Here is a 19,746-nt window from a genome sequence, read left to right on the forward strand (position 1 = left end):
AACCCTAAACCTAACCCTAACCCTAACACTAATCCTAACCCTAACCCTAACCTGAATATAACCCTAAATTCTAACCCTAAATCTAACTCTAACACTAACCCTAAACCTCAGACTAAATTTAACCCTGACCGTAATACCTAACCCTAACCCTACCATAAGATTAAGCCAATCCTAACTTAAACGTAATTCTAACCCTAAATTCTAATGCTAAACTTAACCCTAAACCTAACACAAACACTAACCCTAACGCTAACCCTAAACGCTAACCCTAACCCTAAACCTAACACAAAACCTAACCCTAACACTCACCATAACCCTAACCCAAATCCTAACCTTAATCCCTAACCCTAACTCTAACCCTAAAACTAAACATAAACCTCACCATATTACCTAACCCTAACACTAACCCTAACCCAAAATTCTAATCATAAAATGAACCCTAACCCTAACTCTAACCCTAAACCTAAACTCACCCTAATATCTAACCCTAAACCTAACCCTAACCCTAACACTAATCCTAACCATAAACCTAATGCTAAACTCTAACCCTAACCCTAACCCAGACCCGAAACCTAACCCTAACACTAAACCTAACCCTAAACCTAAACCGAAACCTCAACCTAACCCTAACCCTAACAATAAACCTAACCCAAACACTAAACCCTAAACCTAAGCCTAACCCGAACCCTATCCCTAATGCTAACCCTGTGCCTAAATCTAACACTATCCCAAACCCTAAACCTAACGCTAACCCTAATCCTAACACTAATGCTAACACTAACTCTATCCCTAACACCTAACAACTAAGCCTAGCCCTAATCCTAACCCTAACCGTAAAAAAACCATAAACATAACACTAAACCTAATCGTAACCCTAAAATTAAGCATAATCCGAAGCCTAAACATAAAAGTCTAACAACTAACCCCTAACCACAACACTAAACCTAACCCTAACCCTAAAACTAACACTAACCTCTAAACCTAACCCTAACCCTAACACTAACACTAACATTAACACTAACACTAGAACTAAACCTAACTTCTAAGCCTAACCCTAAGTCTAAACCTAAACCTGGACCTAACCCTAACTCTTAACCTAACCCTAACCCAAACCTAACCCTAATGCTAAAACTAACCGTAAACCTAACCCTAAACCTAACCCTTACCCTAAACAGTACCCCTAAACCTAACACTAACCATAACACTAACTCTAAACCTAAACCTAACTTTAAAACTAACCGTAACATTAAGCCTAAAACTAATCGTAACCCTAAACCCACCCGTAACCCAAAGCCTAACCCTAACCCTCTCCCTAACACCTAACACCTAACCCTAGCACTAACACTAACACTAACACTAACACTAACATTATCCTTAACCCTAACCCTATCCCTAACCCTAAACCTATGTTTTAACCCTACCCTAAACCTAACCCTAACCTTAACACTAACCCTAAAGTCTAACCGTAACAGTAACATATCCCTAATATCTAACCCTAACCCTAACCCTAACTCTAACTCTAACTCTAACCCTAAACCTAACACAAAACAAACTTCTAACCCTAACACTAACTCTAACCCTAAACCTAACCCTAAACATAACCCTAACCCTAACACTAACTCTAACCCTAACCTTAAACCCTAACCCTAAACCTAACACTATTCCTAACGATAAACCTAACCGAAAACCTAACCCTAACTCTAAACCTAACCCTATCCCTAAAACCTAACCCCAACCCTAACCCTAAACCTAACCCTAAATCTAACACAAATATTAACCCTAACCCTAATCAAAACCATAACTTCTAATCCTAACCCTAACCCGAATCCTAACCCTAACCCTAACCATAACCATAACCATAACCATAACCATAACATTAAACCTAACATTACTCTCTAAACTTAACTCTACCCCTTAATCTAACCCTAACATTGACTGTAATACCTAATCCTACCACTAAGCCTAACCCTAGCATAACCCTAACCCTTACCGTAATCCTATCACTAACGCTAACCCATACTTCTAACCGTAATAATAATGCTAACCCTAACATTAACCATAAAATCTAACACTAACCATAACACTAAACCTATCCCTAAGCCTAACCCAAACTTAAGACTAAACCTAACTTCTAACCCTAACCCAACCCCTAACACTAAACCTCAACCTAAACCTACCCCTAACCATAACACTAACCCTAACACTAAATGCTAACCCTAAACCTAACCTTAACCCTAACCTAACACTAAACCTAATTCTAAACATAACCCTAAACTAATACGAACCCTAACCCTATCACTAACACTAACCTCTAAGCCTAACCCTAACTCTAAACCTAACGAGTAACCCTAATCCTAACCCTTAACATATCCCTTATGCTAACCCTAAACCTAACCCTAAACCTAAGCTTTAAACCTAACCCTAAGTCAAACCTTAAACTCTAAGCCTAACACTAACCATAAACCTAACCCAAAACTCTATCACTAAACCTAACGCTAAACTCTAACCATAACGCTAACCCTAACCCTAACACTAACCCTAAATTAACCCGAACCTTAACCCTAACACTATCTCTAACCCTAACTGTAAACTTAACCCTAACCCTAACCCTAAGCCTAACACTATCCCTATCACTTAAACCTTAACCCTAACCATAAACCTAACCCGAACCCTAACGCAACCCCAAACTCTAACCCTAAACCTAACACTAACCTCTAACCATAACCCTAAGACTAAAACTAACCCTAAACCTAACCATGCCCCGTAAACTAACCCTAACCCTAACCCTAATCCTAGCCCTAAGCCAAAACCATAACCCTAACCCTAACACTAACCCTAACCATAACCTAACCCTAACCCAATCATAACCCTAACACTAACCCAAACCCTAAACCTAAACCTAAACATATCCCTCTAAGCCTAATCCTAAAACTAACCCTAAACATAAACTTAACCCTAACATTAACCCTAACCCTAATCCTATCCGAACATGAACCCGAACACTAACCCTAACACTAACCCTAACCCTAACATTATCCCTAACCCTAACCATAACACTAACCTAACCCTAACACTAACCCTAACCCTCTAACCCTAACACTAGCCCTAAACCTAACTCTAACCCTAACCCAAACAAGAACCTGAACACTAACCCTAAACCTAAACCCTCACCCTAACCCTAACCAAACATTAACACTATTCCTAAACCCAACCCCTAATATCAACACTAACCCTAACATTAACCCAAAGCAAAATCTCTAAGCCCAACTCTAACCCTAACACTAAACATAACCCTAACCCTAACATTTACCCTAACCCTAATCCTAACCCTAAACATAGCCCTAACCCTAACATTAAACCTAACACTAACCCTACCACTTACCCTAAACCCTAACTCTAACGATAACCCTATCACTAACCCTAACCCTAATCCTAACCTCTAAACTTAAACCTAACCCTAATGCTAACCATAACCCTAACCCTGACCCTAACCCTAATCCTCTATCACTAACCCTAACCCTAACCCTAAAGTAACCCTAACCCTAACCCTAACCCTAATATCTAACCATAACCTTAACTCTAAACCTAACCTTAACCCTAAGACCAACCTTATCCTCTAAGACTAATCATAACCCTATCCCAAACGCTAAAGTCTAATCCGAACCCTAACCCTAACACTAACCCTAAGCCTAACCCTAACCCAAACCTTAAACTAATCCTAACCCTGACCGTAAAACCTAACCCTAACCCTAACCTTCATCCTAACTGTATCCCTAGCCTTAACCATAACCCTAAACCTAAATTTCAACCTAACCCTAACCCTAACAATAACCCTAACCCTAACCATAAACCCTAACCCTAAGCCTAACCCGAACCCTATCCCTAACCCTAACCATAACCTCTAAGGCTAACCCTAACCCTAAAGCTAAACCCAAACTCTAGCACTAAAATTAATGCTAACCCTCTAACCATAACCATAACCCTAACCATAACCCTAAGCCTAACCCTAACACTGAATCTAACCCTAAACTTATCCCTACACCAAACCACTAACCCTATCTCTAAACCTAACTCTGAAACTAACCGTAAACCTAAACCTAACCCTAGCCATACCCCTAACCCTACCAGTAATCATAACCCTAACCTTACCCCTAACCCTAACTTCTACTCCTAATCCTATCACTAACCCTAACCCTAAACCTAAATCTAATTCTAACCCCAAACTCTAACCCTAAACCAACTCTAACCCTAACCTTAACCATAAAACTAATTTTAACACTGACCGTAATACCTAACCCTAACCCTACCATAAGCCTAAATCTAACCCTAAACTTATATGTAATTCTAACCCTAAAATCTAACGTTAAACCTAACCCTAACTCTAACATTAATATTAACCGTAACCCTAAGACTAAACTCTAACCCTAACCCTAACCCAAAACCTAACCCTAACACTCACCATAACCCTAACCCAAAACTTCACCTAATCCCTAACCCTAAAACTAAAACTAACCCTATCCCTGACCATAAAATATAACCCTACCCCTAAACCTAAATTCTAATCATAAAACTAACCCTAACCCTAACTCTAACCCTAACCTAAACCTAACCCTAATATCTAACCCTAAACCTAACGCTAACTTTAACACTAACCCTAACCCTAAACCTAACCCTCATCTCGAACCATAACCCCAATCTGCCTGAAATGTAACACTAACCCTAATGCAAAACCTAACCCTAACACTCACCATAACCCTAAACCAAAACTTCACCTAATCCCTAACCCTAAAACTAAAACTAACCCTAACCCTGACCATAATACCTAACCTACCCCTAACCCTAAATTCTAACATAAAACTAACCCTAACCCTAACTCTAACCCTAAACCTAACCCTAACCCTAATATCTAACCTTAAACCTAACCCTAACCCTAACACTAACCCTAAACATAAACCTAACCCTCATCTCGAACCATAAACCTAACCCTGCCCGAAACCTAACACTAACACTAACCCTAACCCTAACCATAACCCTAAACCTAAACCTAAACCTAACCTAACCTTAACAATAACCCTAACACTAAACCCTAACTTTAAGCCTAACCAGAACCCTATCCCTAAGCCTAACCCTAAGATTAAACCTAACACTATACCTAACCCTAAACCTAACCCTAACCCTAACACTAATCCTAACCCTAACCCTAACCTGAATATAACCCTAAATTCTAACCCTAAATCTAACTCTAACACTAACCCTAAACCTCAGACTAAATTTAACCCTGACCGTAATACCTAACCCTAACCCTACCATAAGATTAAGCCAATCCTAACTTAAACGTAATTCTAACCCTAAATTCTAATGCTAAACTTAACCCTAAACCTAACACAAACACTAACCCTAACGCTAACCCTAAACGCTAACCCTAACCCTAAACCTAACACAAAACCTAACCCTAACACTCACCATAACCCTAACCCAAATCCTAACCTTAATCCCTAACCCTAACTCTAACCCTAAAACTAAACATAAACCTCACCATATTACCTAACCCTAACACTAACCCTAACCCAAAATTCTAATCATAAAATGAACCCTAACCCTAACTCTAACCCTAAACCTAAACTCACCCTAATATCTAACCCTAAACCTAACCCTAACCCTAACACTAATCCTAACCATAAACCTAATGCTAAACTCTAACCCTAACCCTAACCCAGACCCGAAACCTAACCCTAACACTAAACCTAACCCTAAACCTAAACCGAAACCTCAACCTAACCCTAACCCTAACAATAAACCTAACCCAAACACTAAACCCTAAACCTAAGCCTAACCCGAACCCTATCCCTAATGCTAACCCTGTGCCTAAATCTAACACTATCCCAAACCCTAAACCTAACGCTAACCCTAATCCTAACACTAATGCTAACACTAACTCTATCCCTAACACCTAACAACTAAGCCTAGCCCTAATCCTAACCCTAACCGTAAAAAAACCATAAACATAACACTAAACCTAATCGTAACCCTAAAATTAAGCATAATCCGAAGCCTAAACATAAAAGTCTAACAACTAACCCCTAACCACAACACTAAACCTAACCCTAACCCTAAAACTAACACTAACCTCTAAACCTAACCCTAACCCTAACACTAACACTAACATTAACACTAACACTAGAACTAAACCTAACTTCTAAGCCTAACCCTAAGTCTAAACCTAAACCTGGACCTAACCCTAACTCTTAACCTAACCCTAACCCAAACCTAACCCTAATGCTAAAACTAACCGTAAACCTAACCCTAAACCTAACCCTTACCCTAAACAGTACCCCTAAACCTAACACTAACCATAACACTAACTCTAAACCTAAACCTAACTTTAAAACTAACCGTAACATTAAGCCTAAAACTAATCGTAACCCTAAACCCACCCGTAACCCAAAGCCTAACCCTAACCCTCTCCCTAACACCTAACACCTAACCCTAGCACTAACACTAACACTAACACTAACATTATCCTTAACCCTAACCCTATCCCTAACCCTAAACCTATGTTTTAACCCTACCCTAAACCTAACCCTAACCTTAACACTAACCCTAAAGTCTAACCGTAACAGTAACATATCCCTAATATCTAACCCTAACCCTAACCCTAACTCTAACTCTAACTCTAACCCTAAACCTAACACAAAACAAACTTCTAACCCTAACACTAACTCTAACCCTAAACCTAACCCTAAACATAACCCTAACCCTAACACTAACTCTAACCCTAACCTTAAACCCTAACCCTAAACCTAACACTATTCCTAACGATAAACCTAACCGAAAACCTAACCCTAACTCTAAACCTAACCCTATCCCTAAAACCTAACCCCAACCCTAACCCTAAACCTAACCCTAAATCTAACACAAATATTAACCCTAACCCTAATCAAAACCATAACTTCTAATCCTAACCCTAACCCGAATCCTAACCCTAACCCTAACCATAACCATAACCATAACCATAACCATAACCATAACATTAAACCTAACATTACTCTCTAAACTTAACTCTACCCCTTAATCTAACCCTAACATTGACTGTAATACCTAATCCTACCACTAAGCCTAACCCTAGCATAACCCTAACCCTTACCGTAATCCTATCACTAACGCTAACCCATACTTCTAACCGTAATAATAATGCTAACCCTAACATTAACCATAAAATCTAACACTAACCATAACACTAAACCTATCCCTAAGCCTAACCCAAACTTAAGACTAAACCTAACTTCTAACCCTAACCCAACCCCTAACACTAAACCTCAACCTAAACCTACCCCTAACCATAACACTAACCCTAACACTAAATGCTAACCCTAAACCTAACCTTAACCCTAACCTAACACTAAACCTAATTCTAAACATAACCCTAAACTAATACGAACCCTAACCCTATCACTAACACTAACCTCTAAGCCTAACCCTAACTCTAAACCTAACGAGTAACCCTAATCCTAACCCTTAACATATCCCTTATGCTAACCCTAAACCTAACCCTAAACCTAAGCTTTAAACCTAACCCTAAGTCAAACCTTAAACTCTAAGCCTAACACTAACCATAAACCTAACCCAAAACTCTATCACTAAACCTAACGCTAAACTCTAACCATAACGCTAACCCTAACCCTAACACTAACCCTAAATTAACCCGAACCTTAACCCTAACACTATCTCTAACCCTAACTGTAAACTTAACCCTAACCCTAACCCTAAGCCTAACACTATCCCTATCACTTAAACCTTAACCCTAACCATAAACCTAACCCGAACCCTAACGCAACCCCAAACTCTAACCCTAAACCTAACACTAACCTCTAACCATAACCCTAAGACTAAAACTAACCCTAAACCTAACCATGCCCCGTAAACTAACCCTAACCCTAACCCTAATCCTAGCCCTAAGCCAAAACCATAACCCTAACCCTAACACTAACCCTAACCATAACCTAACCCTAACCCAATCATAACCCTAACACTAACCCAAACCCTAAACCTAAACCTAAACATATCCCTCTAAGCCTAATCCTAAAACTAACCCTAAACATAAACTTAACCCTAACATTAACCCTAACCCTAATCCTATCCGAACATGAACCCGAACACTAACCCTAACACTAACCCTAACCCTAACATTATCCCTAACCCTAACCATAACACTAACCTAACCCTAACACTAACCCTAACCCTCTAACCCTAACACTAGCCCTAAACCTAACTCTAACCCTAACCCAAACAAGAACCTGAACACTAACCCTAAACCTAAACCCTCACCCTAACCCTAACCAAACATTAACACTATTCCTAAACCCAACCCCTAATATCAACACTAACCCTAACATTAACCCAAAGCAAAATCTCTAAGCCCAACTCTAACCCTAACACTAAACATAACCCTAACCCTAACATTTACCCTAACCCTAATCCTAACCCTAAACATAGCCCTAACCCTAACATTAAACCTAACACTAACCCTACCACTTACCCTAAACCCTAACTCTAACGATAACCCTATCACTAACCCTAACCCTAATCCTAACCTCTAAACTTAAACCTAACCCTAATGCTAACCATAACCCTAACCCTGACCCTAACCCTAATCCTCTATCACTAACCCTAACCCTAACCCTAAAGTAACCCTAACCCTAACCCTAACCCTAATATCTAACCATAACCTTAACTCTAAACCTAACCTTAACCCTAAGACCAACCTTATCCTCTAAGACTAATCATAACCCTATCCCAAACGCTAAAGTCTAATCCGAACCCTAACCCTAACACTAACCCTAAGCCTAACCCTAACCCAAACCTTAAACTAATCCTAACCCTGACCGTAAAACCTAACCCTAACCCTAACCTTCATCCTAACTGTATCCCTAGCCTTAACCATAACCCTAAACCTAAATTTCAACCTAACCCTAACCCTAACAATAACCCTAACCCTAACCATAAACCCTAACCCTAAGCCTAACCCGAACCCTATCCCTAACCCTAACCATAACCTCTAAGGCTAACCCTAACCCTAAAGCTAAACCCAAACTCTAGCACTAAAATTAATGCTAACCCTCTAACCATAACCATAACCCTAACCATAACCCTAAGCCTAACCCTAACACTGAATCTAACCCTAAACTTATCCCTACACCAAACCACTAACCCTATCTCTAAACCTAACTCTGAAACTAACCGTAAACCTAAACCTAACCCTAGCCATACCCCTAACCCTACCAGTAATCATAACCCTAACCTTACCCCTAACCCTAACTTCTACTCCTAATCCTATCACTAACCCTAACCCTAAACCTAAATCTAATTCTAACCCCAAACTCTAACCCTAAACCAACTCTAACCCTAACCTTAACCATAAAACTAATTTTAACACTGACCGTAATACCTAACCCTAACCCTACCATAAGCCTAAATCTAACCCTAAACTTATATGTAATTCTAACCCTAAAATCTAACGTTAAACCTAACCCTAACTCTAACATTAATATTAACCGTAACCCTAAGACTAAACTCTAACCCTAACCCTAACCCAAAACCTAACCCTAACACTCACCATAACCCTAACCCAAAACTTCACCTAATCCCTAACCCTAAAACTAAAACTAACCCTATCCCTGACCATAAAATATAACCCTACCCCTAAACCTAAATTCTAATCATAAAACTAACCCTAACCCTAACTCTAACCCTAACCTAAACCTAACCCTAATATCTAACCCTAAACCTAACGCTAACTTTAACACTAACCCTAACCCTAAACCTAACCCTCATCTCGAACCATAACCCCAATCTGCCTGAAATGTAACACTAACCCTAATGCAAAACCTAACCCTAACACTCACCATAACCCTAAACCAAAACTTCACCTAATCCCTAACCCTAAAACTAAAACTAACCCTAACCCTGACCATAATACCTAACCTACCCCTAACCCTAAATTCTAACATAAAACTAACCCTAACCCTAACTCTAACCCTAAACCTAACCCTAACCCTAATATCTAACCTTAAACCTAACCCTAACCCTAACACTAACCCTAAACATAAACCTAACCCTCATCTCGAACCATAAACCTAACCCTGCCCGAAACCTAACACTAACACTAACCCTAACCCTAACCATAACCCTAAACCTAAACCTAAACCTAACCTAACCTTAACAATAACCCTAACACTAAACCCTAACTTTAAGCCTAACCAGAACCCTATCCCTAAGCCTAACCCTAAGATTAAACCTAACACTATACCTAACCCTAAACCTAACCCTAACCCTAACACTAATCCTAACCCTAACCCTAACCTGAATATAACCCTAAATTCTAACCCTAAATCTAACTCTAACACTAACCCTAAACCTCAGACTAAATTTAACCCTGACCGTAATACCTAACCCTAACCCTACCATAAGATTAAGCCAATCCTAACTTAAACGTAATTCTAACCCTAAATTCTAATGCTAAACTTAACCCTAAACCTAACACAAACACTAACCCTAACGCTAACCCTAAACGCTAACCCTAACCCTAAACCTAACACAAAACCTAACCCTAACACTCACCATAACCCTAACCCAAATCCTAACCTTAATCCCTAACCCTAACTCTAACCCTAAAACTAAACATAAACCTCACCATATTACCTAACCCTAACACTAACCCTAACCCAAAATTCTAATCATAAAATGAACCCTAACCCTAACTCTAACCCTAAACCTAAACTCACCCTAATATCTAACCCTAAACCTAACCCTAACCCTAACACTAATCCTAACCATAAACCTAATGCTAAACTCTAACCCTAACCCTAACCCAGACCCGAAACCTAACCCTAACACTAAACCTAACCCTAAACCTAAACCGAAACCTCAACCTAACCCTAACCCTAACAATAAACCTAACCCAAACACTAAACCCTAAACCTAAGCCTAACCCGAACCCTATCCCTAATGCTAACCCTGTGCCTAAATCTAACACTATCCCAAACCCTAAACCTAACGCTAACCCTAATCCTAACACTAATGCTAACACTAACTCTATCCCTAACACCTAACAACTAAGCCTAGCCCTAATCCTAACCCTAACCGTAAAAAAACCATAAACATAACACTAAACCTAATCGTAACCCTAAAATTAAGCATAATCCGAAGCCTAAACATAAAAGTCTAACAACTAACCCCTAACCACAACACTAAACCTAACCCTAACCCTAAAACTAACACTAACCTCTAAACCTAACCCTAACCCTAACACTAACACTAACATTAACACTAACACTAGAACTAAACCTAACTTCTAAGCCTAACCCTAAGTCTAAACCTAAACCTGGACCTAACCCTAACTCTTAACCTAACCCTAACCCAAACCTAACCCTAATGCTAAAACTAACCGTAAACCTAACCCTAAACCTAACCCTTACCCTAAACAGTACCCCTAAACCTAACACTAACCATAACACTAACTCTAAACCTAAACCTAACTTTAAAACTAACCGTAACATTAAGCCTAAAACTAATCGTAACCCTAAACCCACCCGTAACCCAAAGCCTAACCCTAACCCTCTCCCTAACACCTAACACCTAACCCTAGCACTAACACTAACACTAACACTAACACTAACATTATCCTTAACCCTAACCCTATCCCTAACCCTAAACCTATGTTTTAACCCTACCCTAAACCTAACCCTAACCTTAACACTAACCCTAAAGTCTAACCGTAACAGTAACATATCCCTAATATCTAACCCTAACCCTAACCCTAACTCTAACTCTAACTCTAACCCTAAACCTAACACAAAACAAACTTCTAACCCTAACACTAACTCTAACCCTAAACCTAACCCTAAACATAACCCTAACCCTAACACTAACTCTAACCCTAACCTTAAACCCTAACCCTAAACCTAACACTATTCCTAACGATAAACCTAACCGAAAACCTAACCCTAACTCTAAACCTAACCCTATCCCTAAAACCTAACCCCAACCCTAACCCTAAACCTAACCCTAAATCTAACACAAATATTAACCCTAACCCTAATCAAAACCATAACTTCTAATCCTAACCCTAACCCGAATCCTAACCCTAACCCTAACCATAACCATAACCATAACCATAACCATAACCATAACATTAAACCTAACATTACTCTCTAAACTTAACTCTACCCCTTAATCTAACCCTAACATTGACTGTAATACCTAATCCTACCACTAAGCCTAACCCTAGCATAACCCTAACCCTTACCGTAATCCTATCACTAACGCTAACCCATACTTCTAACCGTAATAATAATGCTAACCCTAACATTAACCATAAAATCTAACACTAACCATAACACTAAACCTATCCCTAAGCCTAACCCAAACTTAAGACTAAACCTAACTTCTAACCCTAACCCAACCCCTAACACTAAACCTCAACCTAAACCTACCCCTAACCATAACACTAACCCTAACACTAAATGCTAACCCTAAACCTAACCTTAACCCTAACCTAACACTAAACCTAATTCTAAACATAACCCTAAACTAATACGAACCCTAACCCTATCACTAACACTAACCTCTAAGCCTAACCCTAACTCTAAACCTAACGAGTAACCCTAATCCTAACCCTTAACATATCCCTTATGCTAACCCTAAACCTAACCCTAAACCTAAGCTTTAAACCTAACCCTAAGTCAAACCTTAAACTCTAAGCCTAACACTAACCATAAACCTAACCCAAAACTCTATCACTAAACCTAACGCTAAACTCTAACCATAACGCTAACCCTAACCCTAACACTAACCCTAAATTAACCCGAACCTTAACCCTAACACTATCTCTAACCCTAACTGTAAACTTAACCCTAACCCTAACCCTAAGCCTAACACTATCCCTATCACTTAAACCTTAACCCTAACCATAAACCTAACCCGAACCCTAACGCAACCCCAAACTCTAACCCTAAACCTAACACTAACCTCTAACCATAACCCTAAGACTAAAACTAACCCTAAACCTAACCATGCCCCGTAAACTAACCCTAACCCTAACCCTAATCCTAGCCCTAAGCCAAAACCATAACCCTAACCCTAACACTAACCCTAACCATAACCTAACCCTAACCCAATCATAACCCTAACACTAACCCAAACCCTAAACCTAAACCTAAACATATCCCTCTAAGCCTAATCCTAAAACTAACCCTAAACATAAACTTAACCCTAACATTAACCCTAACCCTAATCCTATCCGAACATGAACCCGAACACTAACCCTAACACTAACCCTAACCCTAACATTATCCCTAACCCTAACCATAACACTAACCTAACCCTAACACTAACCCTAACCCTCTAACCCTAACACTAGCCCTAAACCTAACTCTAACCCTAACCCAAACAAGAACCTGAACACTAACCCTAAACCTAAACCCTCACCCTAACCCTAACCAAACATTAACACTATTCCTAAACCCAACCCCTAATATCAACACTAACCCTAACATTAACCCAAAGCAAAATCTCTAAGCCCAACTCTAACCCTAACACTAAACATAACCCTAACCCTAACATTTACCCTAACCCTAATCCTAACCCTAAACATAGCCCTAACCCTAACATTAAACCTAACACTAACCCTACCACTTACCCTAAACCCTAACTCTAACGATAACCCTATCACTAACCCTAACCCTAATCCTAACCTCTAAACTTAAACCTAACCCTAATGCTAACCATAACCCTAACCCTGACCCTAACCCTAATCCTCTATCACTAACCCTAACCCTAACCCTAAAGTAACCCTAACCCTAACCCTAACCCTAATATCTAACCATAACCTTAACTCTAAACCTAACCTTAACCCTAAGACCAACCTTATCCTCTAAGACTAATCATAACCCTATCCCAAACGCTAAAGTCTAATCCGAACCCTAACCCTAACACTAACCCTAAGCCTAACCCTAACCCAAACCTTAAACTAATCCTAACCCTGACCGTAAAACCTAACCCTAACCCTAACCTTCATCCTAACTGTATCCCTAGCCTTAACCATAACCCTAAACCTAAATTTCAACCTAACCCTAACCCTAACAATAACCCTAACCCTAACCATAAACCCTAACCCTAAGCCTAACCCGAACCCTATCCCTAACCCTAACCATAACCTCTAAGGCTAACCCTAACCCTAAAGCTAAACCCAAACTCTAGCACTAAAATTAATGCTAACCCTCTAACCATAACCATAACCCTAACCATAACCCTAAGCCTAACCCTAACACTGAATCTAACCCTAAACTTATCCCTACACCAAACCACTAACCCTATCTCTAAACCTAACTCTGAAACTAACCGTAAACCTAAACCTAACCCTAGCCATACCCCTAACCCTACCAGTAATCATAACCCTAACCTTACCCCTAACCCTAACTTCTACTCCTAATCCTATCACTAACCCTAACCCTAAACCTAAATCTAATTCTAACCCCAAACTCTAACCCTAAACCAACTCTAACCCTAACCTTAACCATAAAACTAATTTTAACACTGACCGTAATACCTAACCCTAACCCTACCATAAGCCTAAATCTAACCCTAAACTTATATGTAATTCTAACCCTAAAATCTAACGTTAAACCTAACCCTAACTCTAACATTAATATTAACCGTAACCCTAAGACTAAACTCTAACCCTAACCCTAACCCAAAACCTAACCCTAACACTCACCATAACCCTAACCCAAAACTTCACCTAATCCCTAACCCTAAAACTAAAACTAACCCTATCCCTGACCATAAAATATAACCCTACCCCTAAACCTAAATTCTAATCATAAAACTAACCCTAACCCTAACTCTAACCCTAACCTAAACCTAACCCTAATATCTAACCCTAAACCTAACGCTAACTTTAACACTAACCCTAACCCTAAACCTAACCCTCATCTCGAACCATAACCCCAATCTGCCTGAAATGTAACACTAACCCTAATGCAAAACCTAACCCTAACACTCACCATAACCCTAAACCAAAACTTCACCTAATCCCTAACCCTAAAACTAAAACTAACCCTAACCCTGACCATAATACCTAACCTACCCCTAACCCTAAATTCTAACATAAAACTAACCCTAACCCTAACTCTAACCCTAAACCTAACCCTAACCCTAATATCTAACCTTAAACCTAACCCTAACCCTAACACTAACCCTAAACATAAACCTAACCCTCATCTCGAACCATAAACCTAACCCTGCCCGAAACCTAACACTAACACTAACCCTAACCCTAACCATAACCCTAAACCTAAACCTAAACCTAACCTAACCTTAACAATAACCCTAACACTAAACCCTAACTTTAAGCCTAACCAGAACCCTATCCCTAAGCCTAACCCTAAGATTAAACCTAACACTATACCTAACCCTAAACCTAACCCTAACCCTAACACTAATCCTAACCCTAACCCTAACCTGAATATAACCCTAAATTCTAACCCTAAATCTAACTCTAACACTAACCCTAAACCTCAGACTAAATTTAACCCTGACCGTAATACCTAACCCTAACCCTACCATAAGATTAAGCCAATCCTAACTTAAACGTAATTCTAACCCTAAATTCTAATGCTAAACTTAACCCTAAACCTAACACAAACACTAACCCTAACGCTAACCCTAAACGCTAACCCTAACCCTAAACCTAACACAAAACCTAACCCTAACACTCACCATAACCCTAACCCAAATCCTAACCTTAATCCCTAACCCTAACTCTAACCCTAAAACTAAACATAAACCTCACCATATTACCTAACCCTAACACTAACCCTAACCCAAAATTCTAATCATAAAATGAACCCTAACCCTAACTCTAACCCTAAACCTAAACTCACCCTAATATCTAACCCTAAACCTAACCCTAACCCTAACACTAATCCTAACCATAAACCTAATGCTAAACTCTAACCCTAACCCTAACCCAGACCCGAAACCTAACCCTAACACTAAACCTAACCCTAAACCTAAACCGAAACCTCAACCTAACCCTAACCCTAACAATAAACCTAACCCAAACACTAAACCCTAAACCTAAGCCTAACCCGAACCCTATCCCTAATGCTAACCCTGTGCCTAAATCTAACACTATCCCAAACCCTAAACCTAACGCTAACCCTAATCCTAACACTAATGCTAACACTAACTCTATCCCTAACACCTAACAACTAAGCCTAGCCCTAATCCTAACCCTAACCGTAAAAAAACCATAAACATAACACTAAACCTAATCGTAACCCTAAAATTAAGCATAATCCGAAGCCTAAACATAAAAGTCTAACAACTAACCCCTAACCACAACACTAAACCTAACCCTAACCCTAAAACTAACACTAACCTCTAAACCTAACCCTAACCCTAACACTAACACTAACATTAACACTAACACTAGAACTAAACCTAACTTCTAAGCCTAACCCTAAGTCTAAACCTAAACCTGGACCTAACCCTAACTCTTAACCTAACCCTAACCCAAACCTAACCCTAATGCTAAAACTAACCGTAAACCTAACCCTAAACCTAACCCTTACCCTAAACAGTACCCCTAAACCTAACACTAACCATAACACTAACTCTAAACCTAAACCTAACTTTAAAACTAACCGTAACATTAAGCCTAAAACTAATCGTAACCCTAAACCCACCCGTAACCCAAAGCCTAACCCTAACCCTCTCCCTAACACCTAACACCTAACCCTAGCACTAACACTAACACTAACACTAACACTAACATTATCCTTAACCCTAACCCTATCCCTAACCCTAAACCTATGTTTTAACCCTACCCTAAACCTAACCCTAACCTTAACACTAACCCTAAAGTCTAACCGTAACAGTAACATATCCCTAATATCTAACCCTAACCCTAACCCTAACTCTAACTCTAACTCTAACCCTAAACCTAACACAAAACAAACTTCTAACCCTAACACTAACTCTAACCCTAAACCTAACCCTAAACATAACCCTAACCCTAACACTAACTCTAACCCTAACCTTAAACCCTAACCCTAAACCTAACACTATTCCTAACGATAAACCTAACCGAAAACCTAACCCTAACTCTAAACCTAACCCTATCCCTAAAACCTAACCCCAACCCTAACCCTAAACCTAACCCTAAATCTAACACAAATATTAACCCTAACCCTAATCAAAACCATAACTTCTAATCCTAACCCTAACCCGAATCCTAACCCTAACCCTAACCATAACCATAACCATAACCATAACCATAACCATAACATTAAACCTAACATTACTCTCTAAACTTAACTCTACCCCTTAATCTAACCCTAACATTGACTGTAATACCTAATCCTACCACTAAGCCTAACCCTAGCATAACCCTAACCCTTACCGTAATCCTATCACTAACGCTAACCCATACTTCTAACCGTAATAATAATGCTAACCCTAACATTAACCATAAAATCTAACACTAACCATAACACTAAACCTATCCCTAAGCCTAACCCAAACTTAAGACTAAACCTAACTTCTAACCCTAACCCAACCCCTAACACTAAACCTCAACCTAAACCTACCCCTAACCATAACACTAACCCTAACACTAAATGCTAACCCTAAACCTAACCTTAACCCTAACCTAACACTAAACCTAATTCTAAACATAACCCTAAACTAATACGAACCCTAACCCTATCACTAACACTAACCTCTAAGCCTAACCCTAACTCTAAACCTAACGAGTAACCCTAATCCTAACCCTTAACATATCCCTTATGCTAACCCTAAACCTAACCCTAAACCTAAGCTTTAAACCTAACCCTAAGTCAAACCTTAAACTCTAAGCCTAACACTAACCATAAACCTAACCCAAAACTCTATCACTAAACCTAACGCTAAACTCTAACCATAACGCTAACCCTAACCCTAACACTAACCCTAAATTAACCCGAACCTTAACCCTAACACTATCTCTAACCCTAACTGTAAACTTAACCCTAACCCTAACCCTAAGCCTAACACTATCCCTATCACTTAAACCTTAACCCTAACCATAAACCTAACCCGAACCCTAACGCAACCCCAAACTCTAACCCTAAACCTAACACTAACCTCTAACCATAACCCTAAGACTAAAACTAACCCTAAACCTAACCATGCCCCGTAAACTAACCCTAACCCTAACCCTAATCCTAGCCCTAAGCCAAAACCATAACCCTAACCCTAACACTAACCCTAACCATAACCTAACCCTAACCCAATCATAACCCTAACACTAACCCAAACCCTAAACCTAAACCTAAACATATCCCTCTAAGCCTAATCCTAAAACTAACCCTAAACATAAACTTAACCCTAACATTAACCCTAACCCTAATCCTATCCGAACATGAACCCAAACACTAACCCTAACACTAACCCTAACCCTAACATTATCCCTAACCCTAACCATAACACTAACCTAACCCTAACACTAACCCTAACCCTCTAACCCTAACACTAGCCCTAAACCTAACTCTAACCCTAACCCAAACAAGAACCTGAACACTAACCCTAAACCTAAACCCTCACCCTAACCCTAACCAAACATTAACACTATTCCTAAACCCAACCCCTAATATCAACACTAACCCTAACATTAACCCAAAGCAAAATCTCTAAGCCCAACTCTAACCCTAACACTAAACATAACCCTAACCCTAACATTTACCCTAACCCTAATCCTAACCCTAAACATAGCCCTAACCCTAACATTAAACCTAACACTAACCCTACCACTTACCCTAAACCCTAACTCTAACGATAACCCTATCACTAACCCTAACCCTAATCCTAACCTCTAAACTTAAACCTAACCCTAATGCTAACCATAACCCTAACCCTGACCCTAACCCTAATCCTCTATCACTAACCCTAACCCTAACCCTAAAGTAACCCTAACCCTAACCCTAACCCTAATATCTAACCATAACCTTAACTCTAAACCTAACCTTAACCCTAAGACCAACCTTATCCTCTAAGACTAATCATAACCCTATCCCAAACGCTAAAGTCTAATCCGAACCCTAACCCTAACACTAACCCTAAGCCTAACCCTAACCCAAACCTTAAACTAATCCTAACCCTGACCGTAAAACCTAACCCTAACCCTAACCTTCATCCTAACTGTATCCCTAGCCTTAACCATAACCCTAAACCTAAATTTCAACCTAACCCTAACCCTAACAATAACCCTAACCCTAACCATAAACCCTAACCCTAAGCCTAACCCGAACCCTATCCCTAACCCTAACCATAACCTCTAAGGCTAACCCTAACCCTAAAGCTAAACCCAAACTCTAGCACTAAAATTAATGCTAACCCTCTAACCATAACCATAACCCTAACCATAACCCTAAGCCTAACCCTAACACTGAATCTAACCCTAAACTTATCCCTACACCAAACCACTAACCCTATCTCTAAACCTAACTCTGAAACTAACCGTAAACCTAAACCTAACCCTAGCCATACCCCTAACCCTACCAGTAATCATAACCCTAACCTTACCCCTAACCCTAACTTCTACTCCTAATCCTATCACTAACCCTAACCCTAAACCTAAATCTAATTCTAACCCCAAACTCTAACCCTAAACCAACTCTAACCCTAACCTTAACCATAAAACTAATT

The sequence above is a fragment of the Cavia porcellus genome, unplaced genomic scaffold, assembly GCF_034190915.1.
Source record: "Cavia porcellus strain 051 isolate PalLab524CR breed Dunkin Hartley unplaced genomic scaffold, mCavPor4.1 scaffold_13, whole genome shotgun sequence".
In the NCBI taxonomy this organism is placed as follows: Eukaryota; Metazoa; Chordata; class Mammalia; order Rodentia; family Caviidae; genus Cavia; species Cavia porcellus.